Source organism: Herpailurus yagouaroundi, unplaced genomic scaffold, assembly GCF_014898765.1.
Source record: "Herpailurus yagouaroundi ecotype Mexico unplaced genomic scaffold, PumYag 100, whole genome shotgun sequence".
NCBI classification, from domain to species: Eukaryota; Metazoa; Chordata; class Mammalia; order Carnivora; family Felidae; genus Herpailurus; species Herpailurus yagouaroundi.
Window position 1 is genome coordinate 54,259,317 of NW_024412391.1, and position 23,253 is coordinate 54,282,569.

General features: G+C 37.3%; 2 long non-coding RNA genes across 2 annotated transcripts in view; one reads left to right on the plus strand and one right to left on the minus strand.

The window, feature by feature from the left end:
- Positions 1 to 4,055: 4,055 nt before the first annotated feature.
- On the minus strand, positions 4,056 to 22,679 carry LOC121028676 (uncharacterized). Its single transcript, XR_005789380.1, has 3 exons — positions 22,667 to 22,679; positions 14,138 to 14,143; positions 4,056 to 4,553 (listed from the first exon to the last, which is right to left on the minus strand). It is a non-coding gene; the product is annotated as an uncharacterized LOC121028676 (long non-coding RNA).
- The window catches only part of LOC121028673 (uncharacterized), a 132,387-nt gene continuing 125,650 nt past the window's right edge, over positions 16,517 to 23,253 (plus strand). The window contains exons 1-5 of the long non-coding RNA XR_005789376.1: positions 16,517 to 16,563; positions 16,775 to 16,881; positions 16,963 to 17,027; positions 17,121 to 17,195; positions 17,603 to 17,720. This is a non-coding gene — a long non-coding RNA (uncharacterized LOC121028673). The remainder of the gene's footprint in view (positions 16,564 to 16,774; positions 16,882 to 16,962; positions 17,028 to 17,120; positions 17,196 to 17,602; positions 17,721 to 23,253) is intronic.

Genomic DNA, 23,253 nt, shown 5'->3' on the forward strand with positions numbered 1-23,253 from the left:
AGGGTGGATGACCTGAATGTCATAGAGGCGTACTCACCAGAGAGAGAGGCTTGTTCTAGGTAGGGGTTCTAGATGTTTTTATGTTATAAACTGGACTTCTGTGGCATTCTGTAGAAGTTTACAGAGTAAAAATATTTGTAAATAAATGAAGAAATTTATAGAATTGTAAGTTAAATCTATTATATTGAAATATTATGTCAAATATGTTGAACATGCATTTTTAATGTAATATATACATTAATTAAATTATTAAATATTAAGAGATAGAGGCAGGTCTAATACCTCAAAATATTAAAATCATGTATAAAAATACTAGTTCAAGATATATATAATAACTATAACATAATATGAAAATATCTATGATTTCTATTCATGACACAGTAATAGGTATTGCCTAATACAACTGTGGAACATAATTGATGGAAATGGTAAATAGAGAGGTAAAAATGTTCCTATCCAAGTTCATATACTACCAGTCCAAAGAAAAATTTGGTGATTGTTGAGATTTAAATAAGTTTTCTAGAAAGAAGCACAAAACTCGCTATTCTGTAACAAAACTCGCTATTCTGTAACAAAACTCTGAATTCTCTAGCTAGCATCTTCAGCACTTAAGACTGATGTTCTAATACATCTTCTAGGTGACATGGAAGGCTATCGTGATTTTTAGTGGGGCTCAAAGCAGGAAAGGGAATAATATGGTGTAATCACAGTGTCTCTTGAGCCATATTCTACTGTGATACCAGGATTATGTGCATTGGGAGAATGAAAACATAGCCCCTGTGGTAATATGAGACCAGAGGCATCACTGGTGGAAATATTAAAACATAGACCCCCAGGTTTCTGGAACAAGGCCGCATTATTTATTGTAATGAACTGCATACCTACTGAAAGCCAGCTCCTGGTATGCAGCTGGGCCCTGGCAGGAATTGAGCTTCTGACCTGGTGACATTCAGTGATTAAATAGCCAGAGATGGCCACCATGTACTGAATCCTCTAAGATTATTTAAGTAATACGGTCAGATGGAACCCAACAGTTGTAAGGTGGAAATGATACATCCAGGGTCAGGAGTAAGCAGAGATAATAAATTGCATAAGCTAGTAGCCCAGACAATCCCTTCCACCACACCATGTTATCTACCACTCCTGTAGCAGCACATCTCCCCCAAGTCACACCTACTGCAGTGTTGAAGTTCGCTTATAAACAGGTGATGGAAGAGAATGCCCCTCAGTCATGAGTTCACTAAAGGGTTGGTATGTTATCATGATGTTAGGTGAAAACATGGATGAATCACAACTCCAAGCAGAGGTTTCCCTGGAAGGCAGTGGTGTAGGAAAACTCTTCAATAAGTAAAGCTGGAAGTATTGTATTTGGCATTCACTTTGTGTGGAAAGAGAAATACCTCATGGTCACATGAACTCATCAATAGTGGCAATAGCTGGTTAGTCAGGGACATAGAAAAGGAAGAATGTAAAATTGGGGACCAAGAGGTCTGGAGAAGTGACCTGTATTTGGACCTATGAAACAAACACAAAATGTGAAGATCTTTGATTGGTATGTCAATATCTCTGAGAGAAAACACACATTGTCCACAGAAGGGAGCAACCAAATTGATACAGTGACTTGGCCAGTAGACATCACCCAACCTCCATGATAATCCACCCTAGTGCTGGCACTATGGACAATGAAGAATGTAGTCATGGGGGCTCTGCATGGGCACTGACTTACCAGTGCTAATCTAGTGACTTTCCCTGTTGAATACGCAAATTGTCAGCAAAGAAATCAATCCTGGACCCTAGTACATGGCTGTTCCTTGAAGAGAACAGTCAGCTTCTTGGTGGACTACATTGGACCCTTTCACTCTGAAAGAATCGCAATTCATATTCTCTGTAATTGACACTTATTCTTGCTATGGGATTGACTTTCATGCCAACAGAGCTTTCTCTAGACCCACTATCTGAGAGCTTGCAGAGTGTTTTTATTCACAAATAAAACTAATATTGGTAAGTATATCAAAGGAAATGTGGCAGTGGAAAAATGACCAAGAGATCCCACGGTTCTTTTCCAGTCACTAGCCTCAGAACACAGTATCTTGACCTCTTAAAGATGTGGCTGAGGCACAAGTTTGAAATTATGTCCTGCAAGTATCCTCCTCCAGGACTACATTATTCTCAGGGTTGAGTGTATACTGTAAATGAAACACGATTATCTGAGGTTTTGTCTTCAAAGAGAATACATGAACCTGGGAACCAAGTAGTTGAAGTACAAATATTCCCACTTACCATCACTCCCAGTGACAGACTTGGGGTCCTTGTACTTCTCATTGCCACAAATTTAGGGTCTGTGAATCGAGAGGTTATGGTTCTCAAAGGAGAATTCTTCCATCAGTGTACACAGTGATAGTCCCTCGGAATTCTATGATATAACTATCAGTCACTTACTTCAGGCTCCTTATGCCAAAGACCATGAAGAAAGCAAATGAGTCACAGTACTGGTAGGAATAATTGACATCAATCTTTAAGAAAAGATAGAACATCTGCTACATGAAGATTCAGAAAACGTTTGGTTTATTCTGGGTTTATTTAGTGAGTCATCTTTTGGAGAGTAATTAATACTCTTGTCCCCTCCTCTACCACCTGTTTTAGACGCCCTCATGATCAACTAGTAGTTGTCACACTCTAGGTTACTTTCCTCATGGAATGATCCCGAACTTTATCCCTGTGGGATTTGAGGGGAGGAAATTTTGCCCTGTGATTTCCAAAGATAGATCTTTTGCAGAACGTGAATCATATAGGTATGAGAAGAACATAACAATCTCTGGGTAAAATAAGAATCACTATGAGAATAGCTCCAGCTAATATCATGTTTGTAATGGCATTTATTAATAGAATTAAGCCATTTAATTTTTTTCTGGTAATCGCTGGTAGCCAGGAAAAATAACAAAGTAACTAGTTAGAATGAATCAGAGATAGAAATTGACATTCCAAAGAGTACAACACAAAGATAGTCAAGGGGCAAGGAATTTGAGGGTAGTATTAGGACAAATCATGGAACCCATTTTAAGTAGGGAAGAAATTAAGTATGGATTGGAAAAGAAAGTTAAGAGAAAGAGATCAAGGAACTGAAAATCTAAGAAATGGGTTGAGTTATGTAAGAGACTGGGACTGAGAAGCGAATTAAAAGTTGTCACTGGAGGGGCGCCTGGGTGGCGCAGTCGGTTAAGCGTCCGACTTCAGCCAGGTCACGATCTCGCGGTCCGGGAGTTCGAGCCCCGCGTTGGGCTCTGGGCTGATGGCTCAGAGCCTGGAGCCTGTTTCCGATTCTGTGTCTCCCTCTCTCTGCCCCTCCCCCGTTCATGCTCTGTCTCTCTCTGTCCCAAAAAATAAATAAATGTTGAAAAAAAAAATAACTTAAAAAAAATAAAATAAAATAAAAGTTGTCACTGGAAAATATAAAGAGAGGCAAAATAGAATACTTGCACAGCAAATAATGGACAAAATTGATGACAGAAAAATATTCTTAGGCATCTTAATAAATATGTAATGTGACTTATCTATGTTCGTCTTCAGTGGTAAGATAAAGAAGGCAAATTGCCTTGTGTTATTGATATTAGAAGTAATTTTGGTTTAAACTACTTTTACATATGTAAGTCTAAGTTAGATAAATGCATTGTGAAAAATAATGTATTTTTGGTCTTTCATTTTTTTTTTTTTTATTCAAGACAAGATGGGAAGCTCTTAAAAATAAATCATGTCTTAGAGTTTTACTGAAAACACCAAAATTCGTTTATGACATCAGGTTCCCTCATACTAGAGTAGGTCAGGTTTGGTTTCCTTAATTTAAAATAGATTCTCAGCATTAATCAAAGGAGATCAGGTACTTTCCCTAGAGTTTGTTTCTACATATAATGGATACACTTACTGAAATTACATCATGTAATATTCTCCAAAACTGTCAAATGACAGCTTAAAAAACTAGTTGTTCGTGGGGTGCCTGGGTTGTTCAGTTGGTTAAGTGTCTGACTTTGGCTCAGATCATGATCTCACAGTTCGTAAGTTTGAGTCCTGAGTCCAGTCTGAGTTCACAGCTTGGATCTTAGAACCTGCTTTAGATTCTGTCTCCCTCTCTCTTCCTTCCCTGCTTTCCTGCTCTCTCTCTCCCAAAAATAGATAAGTAAACATTAAAAGAAATAGTTGTTTATTATGTTCCCAACTAAACATGAGATAAATTGATACAATCTTTATTTCATGTCATCAATTAAATGGAGGTTATTATGGAGAGTATCCTAAAGAAGTGTTTTTTTTTTTTCCAGGTCATAAGTAAACATCATAGTTTTATATGCTGATTTATGTTTTTTTATAGCAAAGTCTCAATCTTTTTAAAATTCAAATATAATTGATGTGCATTATATTAGTTTCAGGTGTATATAATGATTTCATATTTGTGTATCTTTTTAAATGATGACAATAAGTTTAGTTCACATCCATCACCACATATATTTACAAAAAGCACTTTTTCTTGTGATGAGAACTTGTAAGGTTTACTCTCTTACCAGCTTTCAAACATGCACTACAGTGTTATTAACTTTAGTTCCAATGCTGTACATCACATCGCCATGATTTACTTATTTTATAATTGGAATTTTGTACCTTTTGACTCCCTTCATCCATTTTATCCACCCCCAGCCCACCTCTGGCAACCACCAGTCTGTTTTCAGTATCTAGGGCAAAGTCTCTACTTTCATAGATTTTTAACTAGCAGTACCTATCCATTTGTGATGACTTTTATTTTAAATATTTTATTTATTTTTAAATGTTTACTTATTTTTGAAAGAGAGAGAGAGAGAGAGAGAGAGAAAGAGAGAGAGAGAGAGAGAGAGAGAGAGACAGAACATGAGCCGGGGAGGGGCAGAGAGAGAGAGGGAGACAGAATCTGAATCGGGCTCCAGGCTCTGAGCTGTCAGCACAGAGACTGAGGGGGGCTCTAACTCACCAACCACTAGATCATGACCTGAACTGACACTTAAGTGACTGAGCCACCCAGGAGCCCAAAATATTTTATTTTTAAGTAATCTAAACACCTAAGGTGGGGCTTGAATTTACAATCCTGAGATCAAGAGTGTCATGTTCTACTTAACTAAGCCAGACTTTTTATCTGATGACCTTATCTCTTAACTGTGTCAATCTAAGCACATCTTACCACCAGGGAAATTTAATAGGCCAGTCTACACATCCCCTTGGTATATAATCCCAAGAATGTATTATAGGCTTTGAGGTTTGTGCTTCCTATCCTTAAATATGTTGGCACTCAAAGCTGCTTAAACAAGCATCAACAAAGGTGCCTGTCTTCTTTGAAGTTATTTTCTGCGGAAATCACAGTCACTGACCAAATGATTTGGGAAGATTAAATTGTGCTTATTTTATGGCATTCTAAAACAGCAGGGTTAAATACTGGGCCAGCTGCCAGCCACTCAACACCCACACTTTCATGTTTGGCTGCCAGATATAGCCACACGAATTATTCTGGAGCAGAAATGTGCAATGGCGCCATTCTGGAGAGCAGAAATTCGTTTTTAAGTTTAATGCTTTGATGAATGGATAATTCAAATAGCATTCATTTTTACATTCATAAAAAGGACCTTTTAAAATTAGATTGGGTCTTGGTTGCTGGAGGAAGTTTTCCGCTTTCTTTTGGAGGAAAGATACCTCCTGCACTAGTTGAATTTCCTCTTTCTCTATTCCAGAAAATGTGGGGTTCCTTTCTCCAACTCTCTCAAAAATCAGGATGTATACTAAGCCATTTTATTGATAAGGAGAGTGTATATATAAATAGATAAGTACACATATATGTATATGGAACACATTTAAAATATTAATGTAATGTGTGAGAAATATAAAGGCATCAAATGCCTTTGCTTACCTAATTTATTCTATGTTAATTTACACTGGAAACATGTTTTTCTCTAAATTCTGCCAGAATCACCAGGCTGAGGTATGGCTGTACATTCCTCTCAGACATCTTGAAGGCAGGATACAACAGTTTCACAGGGGGCCTCTCACTGGGGGCCTATGGAGATCTCTGTATGGAGAACTTATGGAGAAGAATCATAGCCTCACACTCAAAGCTCATGGTCTAGAGACACATAGGCAAAGTCTTATAAATAATATAAATGATTTAAAAATATCATAAGTGCAAAAAAGTAAATAAAAATATAAGCACAACCATAAGATGCCTAAGACAAGTATATACTCCAGGAAATAGTGAAATGTTGCAGAGAAGCAAATCTGAGAGTTTTCAGACAAAAGGAACGACTGTTTCCAAGAAGAAAAAAAAAAAGAGGTTGAGGAGCACTTTTTTTGGAGAAGGTAGGTCTTGACCTGGACTTATAGAATCCTGGAGGTTGCTCCAGATGTAGAAGAGCCATACCTTATCATAGAGAAGTACTTTCTGTAAAAACAGAGAGATGGGTGTCCATAGCTTGTGTAGGAGCTACCATAACGGATTGCCTAAATGGGTTGAGTTATTTTGGTTTCTTGCTTCTTTTCTTTAAGAGATATCACAGGACTTACCTTGGCAGTGCAATCACCAACACAGACAAGAGGAAAGAAATCAGTGGATTGGGGAGAGTTTGGAGAGGAGAGTCAAATGAGTGATGAAGTCAATTTTAGTTTGAATTCAAAGAAACCGAACAAAAATGAATGGGAAAAAAATTACATCATGTGCTTCATGACCTCTTAAAATGGGTTGCATTGAAAAGGTAAGATACAATACCTTGCACATTTTGGTTCAGTTAGTATTAAAGTTAAAACGTTCTGACAAACTTTTTATCATTTTTAAGTCATTCTGGTGGCAATATTTGGTTTCAAGATTAAATAGCATTTGTGCTCCGTACAATTTTTCTCTTCCCTTCATTCTAGGCAGACAGCTGATCTTTGTTATTCTTCTCCTTGGAGGTCTTTGCAGGGCAGCAAATAGAAACTTCATGATGTAGACTTCTCCTAGGATGAGTGAAAGTACATTGTTGGGGTCTTGTGGAGGCAGAAGAGAGGGGTGTGCTTTTGAGAAGCAGAAAAATATGGGGGTATTAGTATGACTCAAGAGAGAGGTTAAAGATCCATTGGTCACACAAGTCCCTGGAGCTTCCCTGAGAAGAATATTTTCAGCTTTTTCAAACATGCCTAAAAAGGGGCATCACGGCTCCTGAAGGCAGAGGACATCAGTCCTCTGGAGGGCAGCAATGTCAACTGTGATATGTGACTCAGAACGATTTCCCATTTTGTTAACATTGGGACTTTTGTACTACTCTGGGTAGGGAGACCCCCAGGAAAACTGAAATGGAGTCTTCCTCAACGTCCTTACAGGATGGGAACTCAGTTGTGAGATTAGTTTGATTACATAAAAAACAGAAACCTAATATTGTTGCATTAGGATTTTTTTAAGGTTTGTCAATGAAAATTGGTAAGTTGGAGAATGAAAGATCCAAGGTTCTAGATTTATTTCCAGTTCTTTCTTCCACCTATCCACAGACATAGTATAACCTCTCCAAATTTCTTTGGGTTTTGGAATTTGTGTTCTAATACTCTGCTATATCAAGGATTGAGTGGTGGCATAGTTCAAAGTCTTACCTATTGGCCTATAGTTTTTAAATCCTGATTTTCTTTGAGAGAGAAAGAGAGTGTGGTTGACTGGGGTAGGGTCAGAGGGAGAGGGAAAGACAGAATCCCAAGCAGGCTTTCCGCTGTCAGTGCAGAGCCTTTTGCCTGGGCTTGATCTTATAAACTGTGAGATCATGACCCGAGCTGAAATCAAGAGTTAGATACTCAACCTACTGATTCACCCAGGTGCTACAGGTGGGCAATTTCTGATGTTATGTTAGTTCCCAGCATTTTTTCCACATTGTCAATGAGGTAGATGCACAACAATTTACCAGAGGAGGGGCACCTGGCTGGCTCAGTTGGAGGAGTGTGTGGCTCTTGATCTAGGGGTCTTGGGTTAGAGCCCCACATGAGGTGTAGAGATTAGTTAAAATAAATTTTAAAAAACTTAAAAAAAAAAAAGAACACCTTCCCAGAGGAAATTCAATTCTTGCTCAAGTTCTGAGTAGCATCATCTTGCAGAATGGTTGAACATTTCTCATATTGGATCTGATGTCACATGAGATGCTGGCAACAACAAATTCTCTTTCTGAGCAGAAAACACTTGGTGAGATACCACTTTTACCCTTTGGCCAAAGTACTCAGATTCTCCTTTCCCAAATGACTCCTATCATTCACATTTAAAAATATTTTTAATTGGGGTGCCTTGGTGGCTCAGGCAGCTAAGCCTCAGATTTCACTCAGGTCATGATCACACGGCTCACGAGTATGAGCCCCACTTCAGGCTCTGTGCTGACAGCTCACAGCCTGGAGCCTGCCTCGTATTCTGTGTCTCCCTCTCTCTCTGCCCCTCCCCTGCTCATGTTCGGTCTCTCTCTTTCTCAAAAGTAAATAAATATTTAAAATATATATTTTTTAAAGTAACATGGGTTGCATTATGTTTATGCTAGGCCATCTCAAATCATTTTTAAAGACAACTGAAATATGAGCTATAAATTCAACAATAATAAAGCCATGGAAGATGGTGTTTTCCTTCTATAAAAAAAGTATTATTTTCTTGCTTAAATTGAAGAAAGTCTCTTGGAATCACTGTTCTCGTTTTATAAATCATTCACTGCGTTTTTCAATTATTCTACAGTATTACTAAATGACTAATAAAATATGTATTACATTAATAATTGAAATCTTAACTGCATTGGGAAAATGTAAATGTGTCATATTATGTGAAGAAATGTTGAAATCTTGCCATAAATAGTTCCAGTCAAGCCTGAAGAACTGTTATTAGTATTTCATTTATTAATGTCTAAGTAATCTGCATTTTTGATAATTTGAGTAAGCCTTAAGCCTGTCAAAATTTGCCATTTACTTTTCATTTCCCCTCAATTACTTTTGACATTTTGTTTTCCATTTAGCAAGTAAGCAAGCTTCCATTCTTGGGGATGTTACTTAATAGATACCACATGTACAAGGCCATAAGTAAACACCATTTACTGCAAAACAGGTTAATAACAGTGCAAATATTGTTGCTATAGTTCTATATAATGCAAATAAGAACAAACTGTTGTAGCAATTATTTGAATTCACCAAAAAACGACGAGACATCTTGCCTCAGGTGGGGAGTAACACAAACTTAAATTTGTACTTCTCTCCCTTTGAGGAAGGAAGCATTAACAATTGTGGGAGCTGCTCATTTTACTATACAGCCAAATGCCACCAACAGGAGGGAATACTTAGGAGACCAGTTTGAATTAACACGTTTGCAAAGTTAGGGAAAGTATAAACACATATGATGTTAGAGAAGAAAAAAGAAAAGAGAAGAGAGAAAAAGAGAAAGGAAGAAAGGAAGGAAAGGAAAGGAGACAAAAGAAGACAAAAGAAATGAGAAAGAAAAACCTGTATATACAGTGCTTGCTTGCAACCACTCTTTTTAAAATTTCCTCGATAGCTCCATTTGTAGAAATAGCATCCAGGTCCACACTCTAGATGTGGTTCTCTACAATGATAGCTTATTTATATATCAATAAAAAAAATCTGAGCGTTGTCTGTTGCAGGTTAATAAACAAAATGTGATCATTTTTCCTGAAAAAGTTGCAGTATGTGTCTTGGGGCTGACAGAAAATAAAAATGATAATAGTTTCTTAGGGACTATTAGTTCAAAAGAAGACAAATAAGGAAGCTATCACATGCCCCTATTTAGTATGAAAGGATCCAACTTTGGACCAGAAAAGGAAGGCTAGGGAAGGGAAATTGAAAAGAGTTATAAAGACAGCAGGGAAAGTCAGAGTTGCTAATTTGTATAAAGAAGATATTAGAAGATTGTTTTTATCAGACCAAGAGGTCCATGTTACTTATAGTAACTTTAAAAGTTAAGAAACATGTTACATAATAATAAGCCGCTCAAAGAAATATTTAGTTGTTATTGATGTAGCTTTATGTCTTTATGGAATTTCAGAAAACATTGGTTGTAAAGTTTGTTTCTTTGGGTAGTTTTAGAAGTTGTTTAACTTATGTACTCTTTATATACAACAGACATTAAGCACTGGTATATGGCAAGTATTGCACTAGGCACTGGGGATATTCATATAATTCCTGCCTTCAAGGATTTTACAATACCTGCTATTTGTGTAGTAATTTAAATTTGAAGAATGCCTTCACTTGCTTTTAATTGAAGAATGCCTTCACTTATTTTTAATTGTTGCTGCATTCCATGGTTCCATGCATTCTTTGGGCAACATGACCTTGCTATTTATGGTGATGAAATTTTTTTTAAAGGGGCGTCATTTTTTAAATGTGAGGAGTTATAATATAAATAGCATAATGATGACTCTCTCAGCTTGTGGGCCCATAGCAAAATACCATGAATTGGGTGGATTCAACAACAGAAGTTTATGGGAGCCTCCCACAGTATGGGAGGCTCAAAGTCTGAGATGAGGGTGCCAGTGGGTAGGGTTCTGGTGAGAGCTCTCTTCCTGGTCTCCAGATGGCTGCCTCCTGGGTGTATTCACACATAGTGGAGAGACAGGGAGCAAGTTTTCTGAAGCCTCTTCTTATGAGGGCACTAAGCCCACTATGAGGGTCCCACCCTCACGACCTCATCTGGACCTAATTACCACCTAACAGCCCCATCTCCAAATATCATCGTAATGAGTTTAGGACTTCAAAATATGAATTTTAGGAGGACACAGTTCAGTCCATACCATTGACTCACATACCCCATTTGAAAAATTCAGTGTTTTTTTTTTTTTTTTGGCCATATTTGCTTCAGAAAAAAAAAATTTAATAACAAGTTCATAATTGAAGTTCTCTTTATACGTCTCTCCAATCATGCCACTTTGCTTATACAAATGTTACCCTGTCCTTATATTTTGTGTGTTTTTTCTGTCTAAGTTTTAATACTTTATATATCTGTCAATAATATTTAATACTGTGATGTATGCTTTCATACATTATATAAAAAGGTATGATTTATAACTCATCCTCTATATATTAGAATATATAGTATGTATATACAGATATAAATAATATAATATGATATAATATATAATTAATATATAAGGGAATCTTGAGAATCAGTGCTCAACATATGCTATTTATTTCATATCCAGGACTCATGGGTCCAAGAAGCTAGGGGTGGGAATGGAAGTGGCTCCACTCACTATTACCCTTAGTGGTCCACCAGCAAAAATTTTCCTTCCTGTCTTCACCATTTTCTGTTTTGCTGGTCTAGAGATCTTAGTTTCAAAGGAAGAAAGGCTTCCAACAGGGGACACTGAATGATTCCATTGAACTGGAAGTTAAGACTGACTCTAAATCAATAGTCAAAGTAGGGAGTTATTATACTGGTGGGGGAATGGTTCCAATTTCCAGGAGGAAATTGAGCTGGTACTATAAAATGAACGTAAGGAAGAGAATGTCTGAAATACAGAAGCTCTGTTAGGCATCTCCTACTGCTACCATGCTCTGTGGTTAGAGTCAGTGGAAAATTACAACAACACAATTCAGGCAGGACTACTAATAGCCTAGACTCTTCGTGAATGACTATTTGGGTCTCTGTAGCAGGTAAAGAGCCATGTTCTGCTGACATGCTTCCTGAGGGCTAAGACAATATGGAATGGATAGAGGTGGTTATTAATACCGTCCACAACCAGGTGATCAGTTTCAGAAACTAGAACTATAATCGTTATGACTATTTCTTCCTTATTCTACTATGAATATATTTGTGTGTGTCTCTGTACATGTAGACATACTGTTTTTCTTCTTATATAAGATGTATTAACTTTACATCATGGTATTTAAGTTTTGTTAACTTTACATCATAGTATTTAAGTTACAGGATATGAGGGAAAAGGGATTATCACCCAAGGAGTTTGCATCATCTTCTGGTAAAAGAATTAGTGGATTTTGGGTTGCACACGGGATAGTTGTATCATATTAGGCAGAAGTATATTTGGATTGTGTCATTAGAGATTAAATATGGTTTAAGGAGACGTGTAGGGGTGCCAAGTTCACAACAAGTGCTAGACTGTGATGGGTAATTTTATGTGTGAACTTGACTAGGCTATGTTGCCCATTTATTTATTTAATAACAATCAAGATGTTATGAAGCTATTTTTAAAATGTGATTAATATTTAACTCATTAGACTTTGAGTAAAGCAGAGTATTTCCCATAACATGGGAGAATCACATTCAATAAGTTGAATGCCTTTGGACCAAAGACTGAAGTTTCCTCAAAAAGAAACAATTGTCTCAGAATTGCAGTATAAAAACTCTGCCTGCTGGGGGCGCCTGAGTGGTTCAGTCAGTTAAGCATCAGCCTCAGGGTTTCAGCTCAGGTCGGTATCTCAAGATACTTGGGATCAAGACTTGCATCAGGCTCTGTGGTGACAGCTCAGGACCTGCTTGAGATTCTTTCTTTCTCTGCCCCCTCCCTTTCTTGTGCATGCTAACTCTCTCTGTCAGAATAAAGAAGGAAGAAAGAAGAAGGAGGAAGGAAGAAAAAGGAATAAGGGGGAAGGGGAAAAGGGGGAGGGGAAGTAGGGAGAAGAGGGAGAAGGAGGAGGAGGAGGAGGAGGAGGAGGAGGAGGAGGAGGAGGAGGAGGAGAAACAACTCTGCCTGTTGGCTTGCCCTGAAGATTTCAACCTCAAGAATGCAATATCAATTCCAGCCTGAATTTCCAGCCTGTCACTCTACAGATTTCATACTTGCCTGTCCTTACAATTGCATAAGCCATTTGCTGAAAACACATCTGTCTATCCTATTCATTCTTTTTTTTCCTCAGGAGCACTCTTACAACCTTATATTCAGTAGCCCTGATGTACTTACTTGTTTTAATAATTTACATGTAGAATTTTTTGGATTTTCTCACTGTGAAGAGCAAAACAGTTTTGTTTCTTTCAATGCCGTAGACATTTTATTTTCTTTTCTGTCTTGCTGTAATTGCTTGGGAATCCAATAAAATGTTGGACATATTGTTGATAATAGAATATTTATTAGTGAGAAAGACTTTTAAAATTTATAATTTTATATTTTGCTGTGCATTTTTGTAGATATGTTTAGTATAGAAGAAAGTTTTTTGGTTTTTTTTGTTTTAAAATGTTTTTAAATTCAGTTTTATGAAAACTTTGCTAAAAAAATAAAAGTTTTTCTAAGTAATGAATATTAAAGTTTGGCTAATTCTTTTTCTGAATAATAGCATTTCTAATTTATTTGTTGATGTGATTAAATACACTGATTGGTTTTCAAAGGTTGACTCATTCTAGAATTTCTGGGATAACACCTTCCTCATTGGAATATTATTTTTATTTTTTTCTAGATTTGGTTTTGGCATCTTTTTTTTTTTTTAATTAATTTATTTATTTATTTTTGGGACAGAGAGAGACAGAGCATGAACGGGGGAGGGGCAGAGAGACAGGCAGACACAGAATCGGAAACAGGCTCCAGGCTCCGAGCCATCAGCCCAGAGCCTGACGCGGGGCTCGAACCCACGGACTGCGAGATCGTGACCTGGCTGAAGTCGGACGCTTAACCGACTGCGCCACCCAGGCGCCCCAGGTTTTGGCATCTTTAACCACATTGTGGTTAATATTATTTTTAGTCATTGCTTTATAGCTCAGTGTTTAATCATAATTTTTAGAATATTCTGTATTTATTTTGTATTTTTCCTTGAATTTCTGTTAATTTTTGTCTCATAAAATTGAAGCTATAAAACTAGGTATTTAGAATTGTTATATCTTTCTGGCCAATTGAACCTCTTATTACCCATAAATATTTTCTTTTCATCTCTTTAGTAATGCTTTATGCCTTGTAATATACTTTGTGATAAATCACTATAGTTGCTTTGTTTGCTGTTTCTGCTTTTCATATTTTTCTATTTGTTACTTTCAATTATTTTCTTAACTTTGTTTTTAGATATATTTCTTCCAACACACATAGAGTTGTTGCTGTTGATAAATAATTACTGACATATTTGCGTTTAAATCTACATTTTACTATTTTCTTATATTTTCCATATTTTATATAAACATATTTCCTCAACTTTGTACCTTCTTCTGGTGTGACTTTTTATCATTTAATCTCAGTCCATGAGCTTAAAATTATGACTGATCACATGGAAGTCAGAATTAACCCTATGCATAACTTTTTACCACTACTCAAGACTTGAGCATCAAACTCTCCTTGACTCGAAACTCAATAAATAGCTGTCTTTTCAGAAAGACCCAAATGACAAATGCCAGTGAATAAAGAATGCCAGTACATGAGGGTATAATTGAAATAATCAACCATAAAAATAATATTTTCTGGGGCAGCTGGATGGCTCAGTCAGTAAAGCATCTAACTCTTGATTGCGGCTCAGGTCATGATCTCATGGTTCATGAGTTCAAGCCCCGCTCCAGACTCTGCACTGACAGCATGGAGCTTGCTTGGAATTCTCTCTCTTCCTCTCTTTCCTCCTCCCCTGCTCATGCTCTCTCTCTCTCTCTCAAATCAAATAAATAAAATTTTCAAATAATTAAAAAAAATATTTTCCAGAAACTTGAAATTTTACCTTAAAAATACATATGAATGTCCTCACAGTATACCTGTTTGCTTTAACATTTAAAAGTATGTTAGATAACCATTAAGAAAAAAAAATAATTTAAAAAATAAATGCAAACAGCTCCTCTTTGTTATTTAGAGTAATCCTGTATCATCCACTCCTTTGAGTCCCCCAAATTAAGATGGATGGAAAGATTGATCCGACATTTTGAGATCATCACTTTCAATGTTCTACTTTTCAGACTCAATATCACAGTACTTAAAAAAGCTAAGTTTGTAGAAGTGGAAGTTTACCAATGTGTACTTTTTGTTCACTGTTTTTTAGGCTCTCAGACTAATCATGAAACACTAACAGAAATATGCTGGCTTTGGCAGAGATAAAAGTTGTATAATTCTGGAGTTGGACAGGCTTCTATCTCAGTCACTTCCTATCTAAGTAGCCAACCACATTGTTTGGCACAGCCTTGGCACTCAGGAAATGGACATTGTTGTGATGGTGTTTTTTATATGATTTTCTTTAGTTTTGAATTTTGCGTATCTTAATGATACCTAATATCTTAGTCCCAGAAAGAATGTGATGCAATTTTGAGGACAGCTCCTTCCTTTAGAAAAACTAATATCTAACTTTCAGTGTCATTTGCCTAATATTTTTCATTTCTTTCACTTACTCTTCCAAAAATACAGTTAAGAAAATGAAAAGCAAATGACAGCCTGGTAGAAACTATCCAAAACACATCTGTCAGACAAAAGATTTGAATCAAGAACATGTAGAGTTCCTACAAATCAATTCCAAAAAAAAAAAAAAAAAAAAAAAGAAAGAAAGAAAGAAAAAGAGAAAAAAAGCAGACAATCCAATCAAAGAAGAAACAAAAGACATCAACAGATACCTCAAAAAATAGTTTAAATGGTGAATAAAAACGTACTCATTGTTAGAAAAATTCAAATTAAATCCACAATGAGATATTACTGCACACCTGTTAGAATGCCTAAAATTAAAAAGGCTGGCTATACCAAGTGTTTGAGAAAATGGAACATTTGGAACTCTCATACAATGCTCAAGGGAAAGGAAAATTGAATAATCACTTTGGAACAGAGTTTGGCAATTTCTTAAAAATTTAAAATCACACTTTTCTATGGCTAGTCATTCTATTCCTAGGTACAGGCTCTATAGAAATGAATGCTTATGTCTATATAAAGACTTGCACCTAAATGTCCAAAGCACCTTTATTTGTAATACCAAAGACTGGAAATGACTCAAATGTTCCTCAACAGATGAATTGATACACAATTGCAGTGTGTCATACAATAAAAAGTACTTAACTGTTAAGGGACTGTTGAGTGATCTAGCACCGATGGGTAGCTTCATGGTTAGAGAGAGTGGCTATAAAAAATGTAATTAGTTATGAAAATATTGTCATCTAAGTATGAAGCAGACAAATTGAAATGTGGCTGCCACTTATAGTTCTCAAAAGAAAACTGATTTCCTGGCAAGTAGTTATTCATTTTAGTGAATCCTGAGGAGACTTACAATAAACTCTCTCTCTCTCTCTCTCAAAGTAAATAAATAAAGACATTTAAAAAACCTTAGCGTAGGTCCATATCATGTTTTGGCTATTTTCTTTCAATGCTAATTTGAAGCAAATAATGAATGACCTGGCTTTGTTATTTGTAGTATTACACAAATATAAGTGTGTTTAACATTTTTGTGATAATCTTGTCAAATAGTATATATATTTTTAATTTTTTTAGCGTTTATTCATTTTGAGAGACAGATCGTGAGTGGGGAGGGGCAGAGAGAGAGGATGACACAGAATTGGAAGCAGGCTCCAGGCTTTGAGCTGTCAGCACAGAGCCCAATGCGGGACTTGAACTCAGCGGACTGCAAGATCATGACCTGAGCCAAGTCAGACGCTTAACTGACTGAGCCACCCAGGTGCTCCTCACATATAATATTACTTTGTGTGATTTTTAAAGTATAAATGCTATACTTACATTTTTAAAAATTTGACACTAATTACAATGTAGTTTTAAGCACAACTGATATGAACAAAGTTGCATAATAAATTGATCTGCCTCTTATTTTTGTTTAACATCTGTTTTGTTTGTTTGTTTGTTTGTTTGTTTGTTTGTTTCCAAACAAACAGGTTCCTCTCCCTTGGGCTTATGTCCCGAGAAGCCTCTGAACCCAATTAGCCTTGCTTTCCTTCACCTTTGCTTCTTCAGGACTTTTCAGAATTTCTCAAGCATTAAGGTAAAGGCTGTTTCCAAATTCAGAATTCCTTAAAGAAGGAGTCATTTAGTGCTCCTACTAAATGCTTTCCCACTGCTTCAGGTGCATATTGGATGTACTTGCTGACCCGTTTGTGGTTGTAGAGACCATGTTACAAGTGCTGGCCGGTGAGTTGTGAGTAGAACTGATCAGTATCAGGGTAGGGATCTGGGCACCTCCTTGTGACTTTCAGACCCATTTAGGATTTTTTTTTTCTTTAGGAATGATGATAAGAGAAGTCTCTGAATGACTGATGAACAGAAGCCCTCTGCCCCACTGATAGACCTGTCACATAAGTAAGAAAATAATGAAAACTTTTATGATTTTAAATCACTATGACTTGGAGGTCATTTGCTACCACAGCATGAAGAGCCTGTCTTGAATTGATGATATGGCATCGTAATATTACATTGTTACAGTGGCATTGCTTTAATATTCTTAGGAATGACTCTAATGACTCTAATGGTAGAATTTTTGCCATCGGAAAGGGAGCAAGAGATCCCATGCTGGGGAGTAATACACCTGAAAGCATGTTATATAAACAGCTACATTTTCAGCCTATCTGCAGGGTTGGTGGCTGATGATGGATATTCTGTGTTTTCATTTTTTGCTTGAGACCAAAAATGCAGGGTGTCAACTGAAGACTATATCTGCTTCAAATATTTTTCTTTTCACGGCAATTTCTTAACATTCTGATTCTCAGACATTAAAAACAAAGGCAGCTGGTGGAAGCCATTGGACTGCAGGACCTGCTACTTGAAGCACAACACCACAGGAGGCTTTTTTTCTGTCTCTGACAATCAGGATTAGTGCAAAAAGAGGTAAGTGGAAGCTACTTCACAATTATCACAAGGCTTAGAAATAAAATGCCCAAGTATACATTGATAACATTGCCCAAGCTTCTCTGAAAAGAATTTCTGAAGGTTAAGTAGGAAAACTAAATCGTTAGAGTGATGACAGCACCTCACCAATAATTCTGTAAAATATGACTAATAGTATTGGAACAAGAATAAAGATTTTAGATTTTTTGGTGGGAAGGGAACACACACAAACACAATGACTAGTCTTCGGTTATAGGCAAATCAGATCTAAGTGCTTAATATGAAAATCAGTTACCTGCCAGAGACTCAAAAACTTTTTACGAATAATTTTTCAAAGGCACTGTCAAATCTTTCCGTAAATAAAGCGAGATGTCAAATCAGCAAAGAATTAAAATGTATTTATTAAAAAAAAAAAAAAAAGCTCAAGCAGAAGGGCATCTGATGTTTTACAGACATTCCAACACCTTCAGGAAATTTGAACTCACACCAAAGGGTCTGATAGTCATTTGAGTCTCCATCTGTAACTGGAACATGTGTGCACACAATGTACATTGAATCACTCCAGTGGAAAAAAAAACACCCTGGTTTTAAATTATAGAAGGCTTCAACCATTCTTCTTAACCACAAAGTCTTTGGCAGCTTGACACAGAGTGACTTAGAGTGATCTGGTCTGAAAGCTTCCTTTGGTGCTAGAAGCCACAGTGCTGAGCTACAAGCAACTGCTCCTCCAGGGACAGTGACTGCAAAGTAACCCAGAAGAAGTCTGAGACTGAGGGACAGTTTTGGAAGCAAACGAAGAGAGGCATTCCTTGTTCTGATGTGTGGCACATAGTCACTTCTCAGTCTAATAATTTGCTTCATGTTGTCAGCTAGATGCCCGGATTTGGATGTGCCGAAGTTAATTTTCACATTTGTTTTTTTGTAGCCAAACGTATCCGTGCCATATCCAAGTTCTTGAAATACATAAAACAGTCCTCTAATTTATATTGTGGGTGTAAAATAATTGGAAAGCTTAGATTTCACTGGAGTAAATTCACTATCAGATTGTTTATGAGAAATCTATGTTAAAGGCATTAAGTTTTTGGCTACAGTTTATTATAATTTTCTTGTACCGGATAGGTGCTACCTAACATGCATTATCTCATTTACTCTTTATGGCAAACCTGCTATTGTTATCCCCATCCTACGGGTGAGAAAACTGAGTTTTAACAACATTGCCCTTTGCTCAGTGTCACGTAGCTTGGAAACAGGCAAAAGGCAGCCTCCAAACTCAGTCCTAATTCTTAACTCCTGTTCTTTGTTGCTGTCTTAGATACTTCCTCCTTTTGTACTTTTATAAAGTACTAGTTTCTCTTAAAAGGAGCACCTGGGCATCTTTGAACATGATAATTAGTACTCATATCAGGGTTTTCCTTGAATGGAGATGCAAATGGTTGAGTGCTCGAAAGCACAGACTCTGAAGCAAGGACCACCATTTCCTCGCTGTGAGATGGTGAGTCGATGGCGTACATCCCTGTAATTCCATTTCTGTGCCATATAGCCTTCTTGGGGAGATTCGTTTACTTTATATTTATAAAGCCCTAATGCTGTTGAGCAGATAGTATGCAAATGTAGGTGTTACTACTAGCATTAATGTGTCTGTGAATATCATAGTCACATATCTGAATAAATCATAACTCACAGACGAGTTATCCCAGCTCAGCCACCCAAATGACACCAAAAGCCTTTTTCAGGTTAAGTAGAAAGCCTCACTGCAGCTGTGACTCCAAGAAGTCCCAGCCCTGAGCAGGACACAATGAAAAAGTGATAGTGTCCCACACACTGACTCCTAAGCTTTTAACTCAAACTCTGCTCCCTGCCCCCCTCAAAAAGAAGCATGACATAGTAATCCCTTTCTGAACTTTATCTTACATTTCAACAACTCTTTGGGCCATCTCAGTTGCTACAGTTCAAATTTCCTGCTGGTCAGGTAGCACCAATATCTGCATTTCCCTTTTATTCCCGGCACATCATCTCAGGGCTTTCTTCACTGAGGACGCACTTCCAGATTTGGGGCGAAACTTGAAACTGTAGAGCAGCAGAGGGACAGCAGAGCGGGGAACATGGAAGGACTCATTAATCAGGATCCAGAACTGCCACTGATTACAACTCTGGGAAGTGGGGCACATTCTTCCCTGAGGGTGAATGTGCTAGTGCTGGCCTTCTTTCTTCTTTTCTCTTTTCCTCTGGTGCCTCAAAAAATGTGCATGCTCTGGCTCCTAGCCAGTGGGGTGATTTCTTTGTTTAAGAGAAAGTGTAAAGTATTTTCACATTAAATGAAGAACTTCAGACATCTCCAGGAATCTTCCCTTCAAGGGCTTGTTAAAATCCAACAAAGACCCATTTGTACTTTAAGAGAAGCTCTTCTCCCTTCTCTGGGTTGCCTTGGGGATTTTCATTTCTTTCTGCAACATTACTCCATTTTGTTCCTCTTCTCAGAAGAGTTATGGTCAAATGCATTTAAAAATTTTTTTCTTCAACCCTTGTATCTCTGTTTATTCTTATTTAATCTGTGTTATTAGTATTCATGTTAAAAAACAAAACCCAAAGACATCTGAGTTGATTTTAACTGCCTCCACCCTCACTGGGGGTGACAGAAATGTTTATTCTTGATTTTTAAAGTCACAAAAATCATGAGAGATTTACTAAGAATACTAGTTTTTTTCTGAGTTTGTGGTTCCTCATTCCAAATTTTGTAAGACTCCTAGGTATCTTGAGTCTTCACAAGAGGTATCAGGAAATAAATTTAGGAGTAAATATCTAAATGAAAGGTAATTGCTGTAATTATAATTATCAGGGCATACACATATACCTTGCCTTTTTGAGTGGTGAGTAAAAAATATTCTTCACAAGCATGAAGAAGATTGTAAATTGTGCAAATATCTTCTCCCATTCTGTGGGCTGCCCTTTACTTTTGTTGATTATTTCCTTCACTGTGCAGAAGCCACATTATAAACTTTGGGAAGTTAAGAGTTCGTTTGTTGCTGTGTCCTCTTTAGCCAGCCGAGTGCCTCCCATATATTAGACCCTCAAAACATGCTGTCTGGAGGAATAAATGAATAAACTTAAAAATGATAAAATATCCAGTCTTAAAAATCGATTTGACTTGGTTATTTTCTCTCTTATTATTAAGCACTTGAACTTGTTCCCACCACCATTTGTATGTTAATTCACCATAGACTGTACACCATGACACCTTTAGTAAGGAAATGAATGCGGCATTTCCCCCTAATGTGGTGGACTCACATTGTATTTCCCGGTCTTCTTGAGTATCATGTCCGAAGGATCGATGCTGCGTAGACATTTAGGTCTACATGGCTGCATGGCCTATCTGTAGTTGTTGTCAGTAGCCTTCTCAGAATTGTACCCCGTGACACATTCAATCCTATCCCTTTAGTGTAACATGAAGAAGTAGACTTTATTATTGTTGGAAAATTCCCTCTTGATACTAAAAAAAAAAAATGTTTAAATGAGGTCATTTCCTGCTTAAATACATTTCAGTAATTCCTCTGAGGTAATATCAGCTAATTAAGGTGCAAGACGGTGGTTTGTTTTCTCACTGCATAAAGAAGATGAAAATAATGCCATTCATATGATTTAAGTAACTGAAAAATTACTTGTTTTGAACATGTTGTAGACCGTCTGTTCGAACTTGGGGGGAACATTTAAACAGGGAAACTGGAAACTATTTATCTTAAATAAATCTATCATCTGTCAGTCAATTGATCCTCTGTCTAAACTATTTATGAGATGAGCAGCCAAGGTTGAGAACCACTCCCATTACAAACTGATTCTTCCTTAAGGAGGCTCTTTTTCAAAAGTCCTCTCAATGAGTGGCTTTTTCTCTTGCACATTCTAATACCACAGGGCCTGGAGATGGGGAAAATGCACTTTGCCACTTCCAGGCAATCTTTCCTCCTTCTTTCATCAATCCTTCCAGTTTTAAAGTTCATGCTGTGAGCTCCTATTACCCTTCCTTATTGCACTCCTTTATGTATCTCCAGGTCATTCTCTCTTTTCCTTTCAAGAGATAAAAATCACTGTGTCCTGGGGCGCCTGGGTGGCGCAGTCGGTTAAGCTAAGCGTCTGACTTCAGCCAGGTCACGATCTCGCGGTCCGTGAGTTCGAGCCCCGCGTCAGGCTCTGGGCTGACGGCTCGGAGCCTGGAGCCTGTTTCCGATTCTGTGTCTCCCTCTCTCTCTGCCCCTCCCCCATTCATGCTCTGTCTCTCTCTGTCCCCAAAATAAATAAACGTTTAAAAAAAAAAAATCACTGTGTCCTAAACTACTCCCGTTTTATCCTTGGTCATATAATGCTTCCGTCTAGCTTCTCAGTGCCTTGACCTTACGTCCCCTAAAAGGGCCATCTTCTATCAACACAGGACAATCAATACTCAGGTTATAGCATATAATTTCTTTATACTAACAACTCTTAATTTCCAAAGCTTTCCATTTCAGGAATCTGCCTCCGTGACCATTACCTTTTGTCTTTCTAATTCACACATATTTGTATTCTACTGGGACCAAAGTCAATTGCTCACACCACTTTTTCACTGTCACCCAGTTGTCATTGTCCCTTTCTTATTCACCCAATTTACATCTTGTGACCCATCCTTATAATTACTCCCTCTTCCCTTGCATTGTGTCTGTCTTACAGAATTTCATCCATGGCTAATCCATGGTTAAATCCATCTCTCTGCCTACTCCACATCTGCTCCCATACAGCTGAATACGGCTGCAGAAAATCACAACCATAATGACTGTCTTCCTTTAAATTTATGATCTCTAATCTCAAGTGGGCTCTTAATGCTGCCTGGCAATCATATTATATTTCCCTAGTACATTCATTCTCCCACTCTCCCTGAAAAATACTTCCTACTTTTTCTTCTCTCCTCAAACTTCTAATACTTCCTTTTAAATCCTAAGTCCCAGCTGATGACTGCTTCCCGAGAAAATAGAAACAAGCAGAAAAGAGCTTCCACAGCCCCTCCTTTCATCTGTTGCTTTGACAGTGTTTGACTTAAGCGTGTTCCTATCTAAAGACAATTCCTCCACTTGGCTTTCTCTTCTATTTATAGACGTTGTTCTCCTTCCTGTGTCATTTCCCTCCACTTTCTACTACGTCATTTTTATCAGTGTACAAACATGCTCTTATTTCTCCCATCTTAAAAAATGACTTTATTGACCCTGTCCCCAATTAGCTTCCACTGAATTTCTTATTTATTTTTGTATAAAAACTTTCAAAATGTTGTCTGAATTAACAGTCCCCAATTCTTCTCCTACCTTTGTCTTTTAAACCCTTTCCAGTCAAGTTTTGAAGTCACCACTCTAATGAAATAGCTTTTATTAAATCACCAAGGCCCTCCATAGTGCTAAATCCTAATCAGGTTTTGTGTACTATCTCACTTGACCCAACATCAAAATTTGATATAGTGGATCACTCCCTTTTCCTTGAAAGTTTCCCTGTGTGGATTCCAGGATATTACACTCTTCAG